This window comes from Coptis chinensis, chromosome 2 (assembly GCF_015680905.1).
Source record: "Coptis chinensis isolate HL-2020 chromosome 2, ASM1568090v1, whole genome shotgun sequence".
Lineage (NCBI taxonomy): Eukaryota > Viridiplantae > Streptophyta > Magnoliopsida > Ranunculales > Ranunculaceae > Coptis > Coptis chinensis.
In genome coordinates, this window is record NC_141457.1 from 65,643,220 (window position 1) to 65,651,653 (window position 8,434).

The window sequence follows — 8,434 nt, forward strand, 5'->3', positions numbered from 1 at the left end:
TTTTCTCGTGTCATAATCTGCATGACTAGTGATTGGTTCCTGACATCTGCATTTAACGTGTTGGTACCGACCTGAGTGAAACCTTTGTTTGATTCAGTGGGGCTTGCGTTCATTTCTCAAGTGCACACGTCTTGGTCTTGGTCTCAGTCTCTTGTTACTTGTTAGTATCTCATATTTCTTTAATCTAGTGAGTCTGAGAGTTATGTTCTTGTTTGATCGCCTGCTCAGCTATACCGAAAGTTCCATAGGAAAGGTTATGGCATGGAGTAAATTAATAATTTGCTGAAGTTCATTCTAATTAAGGTGCTCAAAAGATTGCATGAAAAGTTGGGTAGCTTACTTAACATTGAACTTGTTTATCTATGCTGGACTGCAGAAGAGACGTATTTGCTGGGAAACACACTATTTAGTACAAAATTTCATGCCGAGGGAGCATGTTAAGGAAGTTTCCCCCACCCTCGAGAGCGTATCTGATTGGAAAATTGGATAGGGAGCTCAAGGGAAACTTTTGTGGAAGAATTCTCATTAGCCACATAGTAGTAAGTTTCTTTGGAAGCTCGATTTAATTAATTTTTCTACAAAAAGTGGGTTCCAGGAGGGCAGGAGACGGGAAAAAAATCAAACTAATCAATTGATAACGAGGACACTCCCAGCACCTGTTCAACAAAAGCTATGAGTGAATTTGCGTGTAAGATTCAAGAAGAGAAATATAAAATTAACAAAGTTTTTTCTTATTTCATTAATGGTGTCACCTTTTCTCTCTTTGTTTACATGTGAGAAATAGAAAAAGTAAAGTGGGAGAAGTGAATCTGGTCCCCTCTTTTTTTTGTCCCCACTCCTTTTATAGTTGCTCCACATATGTCCATTAAATAACTTTTTGACATGTGTCCATCCTTGTCTCTTTCTTTTGTACTTGAAATTTATAATGAATATATCGGGCCTCGTGTCCATATTATTTGGACACCACATCGCCCCTCTCGAAATTTTCAAATTTTAGTAATGAAAATTTGAAGATTTTGAGAAGCAATAATTTTTTTTTTTTTTTTTTTTTTTTTTTTTACCGTTCATAGTCACTGTTGACTTATCAACCTCGATGCTGTTCCTCGATACTATGGAATTTTTGTAAATAATTTTTCGAAATTCGAGATGATAATTTTTTTTGAAATCCAAGATAGCATTTTTTGAAATCCGAGATGACAATTTTTGCAGTTAATTTTTTGAAATTTGAGATGGCATTTTTGTAAATAATTTTTCGAAATATGAGATGACAATTTTTCGAAATCCGATATGGCAATTTTATTTTTCAATATTGAAATGGCAATTTTTGCAATTATATATAATGCCTAATATCGCTCATCCCTGTCAACACCATGACTTTTATATATAGTGCCTGATACCACTCATTCCTGTCGGTACTAGAGCTTTTTTATATAGTGTCTGATACCGCTCATCCCTGTCAATATATATATATATATATAGTGCCTGATATCGCTCATCTCTGTCGACATCAGAGCTTTTGATAACTTAAAATTTTTGAATTTGGAATAGGATTTGATAATTAATTTTTTTTGAATTTGGAATAAAATTTGATAGATTGAACATTTTGAATTTTGAATTTGAAGTAGAATTTTGATATAAAAAACTTTTGAATCTGAATTTTGACAATATAAATTTTTGAATTTAGAATAAAATTTGATAGATTGAAAATTTTGAATTTTGAGATAAAATTTTTGAATTTGAAATAAGATTTGATAAATGAATCTTTTTGATAAAAGAAATTTTTTGAGCTCTTCATCACATCTCAACTGATCGATCCATAGTAGGGGTGGGCAATGGGCCGGGTCGGGCTAGCCCGGCCCTAAACATTTAAAGCCCTTCAGATATAAGGGTCGGGTTGGTCCTACCCTAAAGTCAAGATAGAGCCGGGGCCGCCGGGTCACAAGTCTAAACCTCAAGCCTCGACCGACCCCTAGCCCTCTTTAAAGGCTTTTAGGGTTCGGGCTTTAGGTAGCCTATATATTTTTTTTTTTTTTACTACATCGTTTTAAAACTCATTTATATTACAAAAATGCATAATAATCTACAAACTCAAAGTCCAAAACTAATCTAAGTAATAATCCTCAGATAAGTCTAAAAATTTAAAATGCATATCCACAATCTAATGAATCAAGACATCGAGAGTTCGAATTTGTTCTTCCTCAGACTCAAACCTCACTAAAATTACATTTAACATTGAAATACATAGACAAATAATTATATTATTATCATTTTAAAAGGAAGAAGTAATAGATATAAAGAAGAAAACATAATAGTTTTGGTTAAAAAGGGTCAGTGGAAGTTGTTAAACTATTTGTAATATCATAAATTATTTCTATAATAGATTCAAACAAATATAATATTACCTTTCTTCTAATTTAAAAGTGATTCAAGCTTTGTATATGAAAATGAAAATATTGGCTTTTGAACAAGTGATGGAGAAAGGTTTGAGATTACAAATGTCATTTTTCTGACAAAGGTTGTTTTTTGGTTTCTATGTTAAAAATGTCCGCTCAGATTTTGCTTTTTAATGATGTGGAAGGAAACCTTTAGTTTTAGACTTGGATGATGTGAATAAAAATATAATTTATAAGAAATAAGTGGAAAAGAAATCGGAATAATAAGTTATGGACTTTGACTTGATGATCAAAGGAATAAAGTCTTATTTTTTTATTAAATTTAGTGCTCATTGTTCTTCATACCGCTTAAGTTGACAAGTTTTTGTTATATAAAACAAGTTATTGGAAGACCCTTGGGTGTAAGTGATAAATCACAAAGCGACAATGTTATTTTAATTGAAAATATTTAACAAAAGAGTTGGACAATTACAGATGTGTATTTATAGTGAAAGTATGAAACAGGGACCAGGTTAGGGCTTGGTTAGGGTCGGCCTATGTTTTAGAATCTTAGCCCTAGCCCCGGCTCTAGAAGGCATTAGGTAGGGTCGGCCTACCCCTAAACTCGTGAGGGCTTTAGTTGTGAGGGCTTTATAGGGCTTGTGGTCGGTCGCCGGTCGGTAGGGTTAGGTCGTTTAGGGCCAAATTCCCACCCCTAATCCATAGTCATTAAAAAGTCGCCCCAAGCGATAATTTCATATCAGCATTCCTTAAATCATCAATGAAATATCCAGAAATATGGTCGATCCCCGAGGTGAGTAACCTTACATCAGCAATAAAAGTTTTTTGTCCTCAAGTGATGAATATATGCCGCCCCCAAGTGTGGTTTATATTGGTTCCAAGCAATTAAATGATATAATATCCCACTCTAAAATGTTTTTTCGATATCAGCCCTCAACTTATTCTTCTGAATATCGGGGGTCCAAATCCAAATAAAAAAACACGACATCTCGCCCTCAAGTGATTAATTTCGATACCCAGTATCGACATATCCATACCAGTATCAGTATCTAGCATTCTAGCCTGAAGTGATTTATCATATGTCGGCAGGGATAGGGCTGTCAATGGATTTTGATAACCGATCCGAACCAAATCGATAAAAAATGGTTTGGGTTTTGATAATTTAGTTTGCTCTCTATCGACCCGAAACCGAACCGATAAGATATTTGTTTGATTTGGGTTTGCCCTCTACTGAACCGATAAGATAGTATTTTAGTAATATTTATGATTAATTTTGTAAATATTTATCAATTGTGTGGATAAAATTAATTAATTTAATTTAAAATTTAATTGATTTTATGGTTTTCGGTTCGGGTCAGTTCAGGTTCGATTTGCAATATATCTTATCGGTTCAGTTTCGGATTAAACATAATATTATCGGTTTGGTTTGGTTTCGGATTCCCAATTTTTTTATCGGTTCGGATTTAGATTTTCTAAAACCCGAACCAAACCGATCAATTGACAGCCCTAGGCAGGGAGGTGTCACCCCCAAGTGATTATCTGGTCCATCCATGTGAGCCCATCTCTATATCGGCCTTAAGCCTTGACTTCATATCCAGTATCGAAACCATCTCTTCTTTCCTTTTAAAAATCAATCAGATTTCTCAAATTCTCAAATAAATTCTTATCTTTTCTTCCTCCAGGAAACAGATGAAGCCAACCTTAGATGTCAAACTCTAAAATTAACACAACCAATTCACTAACACCAAATGTATCGGCTTTCATCAAATTCACGAAATATTTATCTGTATCTTATTTCTTCAAACCAACCATCACAATCCATCCGATATCACAAAAATTTCAAAAACGTGTTAACCCCTTAAACATCATGTACCAAGAAACCCCATAAGTCAATTGATAGAATGGAATTGCAATTTGTAGAAAATAGTTTGGGGTTGTTTAAATGAAACTGAATTTAAGGAGTTGAAGAAACTTATCTCGACAGCTCGATATCGGTTATGAAATAAAGAGGTTGCTACTACATTGATCCCCTCTTTGGACTGCTGTTGATATCAGTATCGGCATCCTTCTTGGTCTTTCTGAACATCAACCATGGCAAGTCGCCCCCAGTATTGGTATCGTCTGAATTTTTTATGTCGTCCCAGGTTTTTATCTGTATTGGTATCGATATCGAAAATGGGTTGTTGACTACGTTCTGTTGAGTTGGTTGGTCTCGATATCGAAAATTTGGTATCGATCTCGGTTTGTTCTTGTCATTCTCTGTATCGGTTTCGAATTTGGTTGTTGGGGGTTGATTCAGTATCGAAATTGGGTGTTGCTGTTTTTGGGAGTTTGAGATTTAGATCAAGGAGGAATCGAAGTCGGGTATCAGAATTGACGCCCTAGTATCTGTATCGACCATGACAAGTCGTCCCAGCATCGGTATCGAACTGGAAGTCGGGTATCGGTATTGAAGTTCAAGTATTGGGTATCGAAATTGGGTTGTTGGGTATCGAATTCGGTTGAGTTGGGTTGGTTGGTCTCTGTTGTCATTCGAACTCGGTATCTCGGTATCGAAATTGGTGTTAATATGAGTATCGAAGTTGGTCTGTCAGTATCCATTTCCTCAACCAAAACCTCCACTTTTTCTTTCAACTCATAATTCCTTTGTACCAAAACCCCAGGCTCTGTACATCGACAAGAATCACCAATGTATCAACATTCTTCAAAATCTGATAAGAAATAGAAAATGGGATAATAGTGTTATCGATAAGAATCAGATGCTAAAAAACAAAATTGATTGGTTCTGGTTTTGGTAGTTTTATATTACAGATCAGGGAGGAAAATGAGAAGTTGTTGTTTCCCACTTGATAAATCCGATGCCCAGTATCGGTATCGGGTCCTTTTGTCTGTTTTCTGTATCGTACTGGGACTATTAGCACAAACCAGAAAACCTCTTTCTTGTTTTAACTCAAAACATTTTATTAGTAAATTCTAAGTTTACTTCAACTAAACAAAAACCAAATTCAAAAATCGAAGCTCTTTATCTTAAAAGTTTTAGCCGATGTGAAAATAATCAAAACGCCATTTAAAATCACAGTATTTCTATATTGAGCTGCAAATCGGCTTTTCCCCTTCTTTCACCAACACAGTACCCATTTTATCAACTAAGATTCATTACCACTTGCTCCACACTTGAGATCTAGATGCATCATCATTGTTTCTAACTTCATCAATTCATCATCACTCGCTTCTTCTACTGTTCGAAGCTTTTTCATGAAGCTTTAATGGTGGAGAATAAGAAAGAAAAAACACAAATCCATCTCTTCTTTTTCAGATTCAATCTTCAAGAAGAAAAGAAAACAAGACTATAATTCTCTCCTGATCCTTAAGTCATAGATGGCGCCAATATAAGATTCAAGAAGAGAAAGATAAAATTAACAAAACTCTTTCTTATTCTATTAATGGTGTTTACAATATTCACCCTTTCTCTTATTCCATTAATATTCTCTTATTCCATTAATAGTGTTTACAATGTTCACCCTTTCTCTCTCTGTGACACGTGATAAATAGAAAAAATAAAGTGGGAGAAGTGAATATGGTGCCTCTTTCTTTTGACTCTACTCATTTTATAGTTGCTTCACATATGTCCATCCAATAGTTTTTTGATATGTGTCTATTCTTATCTCTTTTTTTTATACCTGAAATTTATAATGAATATATCGCCCTCATATCGATATTATATTAAAATAATAGCAAATATCGGTATATATGATATTTGGGCACCACACTCAGTATATGATGTATTACACTTTGTACTGCAAAATGGCGGCTATTTCTCGAAATGCTTATGCAGAAGTGGTTGCAGTCCTTTTTTTTTTTGGTGATAGCATTTTCTTTATCTTTCAAAAAAAGGCTGACAAGCAACCTGACTAAACCTTAAGTAATTCAACTTATTACTCCGTTCGTGTTTTACTTCCTTGCTGTTTGTCTTCTGTACGCCATATCTTGCGTACTAGCAGTCCAAGCCTGGCAGGCTTCACAAAATGACACCAGAATTAGTCATTTCCATATCATAGTTTTGGCGTTATAGCTTTCAATGTTAAATCCTGTCCTCAAAACAAGCTCTCTCTCCTCTCTCAGGACAACAATAAGCTGGCGAGATTCTTAATTCTCCAGTGTCATGTACCAAGTCTCACGAAATTTATAGCTATATATATTTTGTAATCAAGAAAGAACAGGAAGCGCATCTGGTGTAGTGGTATCATAGTACCCTCCCACGGTACTGACCAGGGTTCGATTCCCTGGATGCGCATTTTACATTTTAGATTTTTCTTTTGGTTTAATACACAGGAGGGGCAGCGATTCCCTGGATGCGCATTTTACATTTTAGATTTTTCTTTTGGTTTAATACACAGGAGGGGATCTGCCGTAAGTGGCTGGCTGTTTGCAAAAAACATTGAATTAGTTATAAATGCTAGTGCAAACAAGTTTTGCATTTCTTCAGGAGCAATTAGTGCGAGGATTAGCAACACATATTATTAAGCTCCATTGCACAACCATGCTTAAGCCTTATGGATAAGCCAAGATCCGATAATACTACAAGACCACTCTTGGAAAACCAAGTGAAACGCCTTAAAATATCTACTTAACAAAACTGGGCTGTTTTTATATCCAACGGCTGGGATTCAATTCGAGGGTCGGGGCGAGTGCCACGATTACATCCCGTGAGTTAGATTAGAAATTAAGTAGCTAGATTACTAATTGTGAAATTAAACAGAAAAAACCCTTCGTTTCTCCAAAATTCCATTTCCCTCTCAATTCTCCAACATGCTGGTCAGGTTGGATTAGGAATTAATTAAAGATCTTAATTGTAAAAACCCTTCGTGTGCAAACTCTTGGTTCTCACTTTCACCATTATGACAGTTACTTCTCCCTAGCGGTGATTTATAATTAATCCAGGTTTATCCCATTGGTCTTCTTCTCTTTTTGTTTGACAAATCTGTTCCATTATCCTATCGGTCTTCTTCTTTTCTCTTTGAGAAATCTGTTCCATTAAGTGGTTGTGGCTCTTGTTCTTCTACATATTGTGGTTCCCTTCCATTTATTCTATTTTGAACATCAATTATCTCTTTCTCCCATTCAAGTTGCACTGTGTATTGATGGCAAAGAAGCGAACTATACATGTACGTATTTCTGGACTTGAACTTTGAACTTTCTCTTTGATTGTTTATGAAGGTTGTATTTTGGAACCCAACTTTGATTTCCTTTACTACATTTTGTAGAGTTATAACAATTTAAGACCTTTTTGAATGCTATTGCGAGATCTGGGTATCCTTTGCGATTTTTGTAATTACACAAATTGATTTTCATGATGAAGTATGCGTATCTATTTTATCTTTTTGACAGAAAAACTTCAGAGTTTCGGGTCTTCTCTGAATATCTATTTGCTTTGTGAGTGTAGTGGTTGAAGTTAATTTGTCTTCCTTTTCCAATGTTACGTATGTGACTGAAGTCAAGATTTTTCATTGTTGTAAGCGGATCCAACATATCTCGAGAACCCTATGATGTGCATGGATCACACGTGCCCAATTCGAGTCCACTTGCATGTGAAAAACCTTGGAGGATAAAAATAACTATCTCTAACCACAACTATGGGAGAAATTATTCATCATGTAATTTGGTAGTTCAACTTCCTGGACTAAGTTTGTCTCCAATCGGTTTACAGCTTTAACAGTACACTGCTGCAAACATATGGATTTGCCGGTACATAATATTTTTTACTTCAGAATATGTAGTTTATTATTAAGCCTTAGTCATTAATAGCATCCCTTCAATTTTGGAAGATGAAGTGGCCCTTTTATGGGGAATAAGTAACGTTAACGCGAGATGCTTCTACAAGCCAGTGATGTGCAAGAGGGCTCAGTGTCAACTGAGATTCTAATGGGCAAGAATGTAGAATTGTTTACGTTCAGCAGCAGGTGGGCTTTACCCTAGACAATCTATTTCGATGGTGAAAAGTGTCAAAGGCCTCCTCCAGATAGCATCCCAATGTTACCCAA

The 8,434-nt window shown here is 35.3% G+C and overlaps 1 non-coding gene across 1 annotated transcript; it reads left to right on the forward strand.

Annotated features, from left to right (window-relative positions):
- The first annotated feature begins 6,616 nt into the window (after positions 1-6,616).
- On the forward strand, positions 6,617-6,687 carry TRNAG-CCC (transfer RNA glycine (anticodon CCC)). Its single transcript has one exon. It is a non-coding gene; the product is annotated as a tRNA-Gly (tRNA).
- Positions 6,688-8,434: the final 1,747 nt, after the last annotated feature.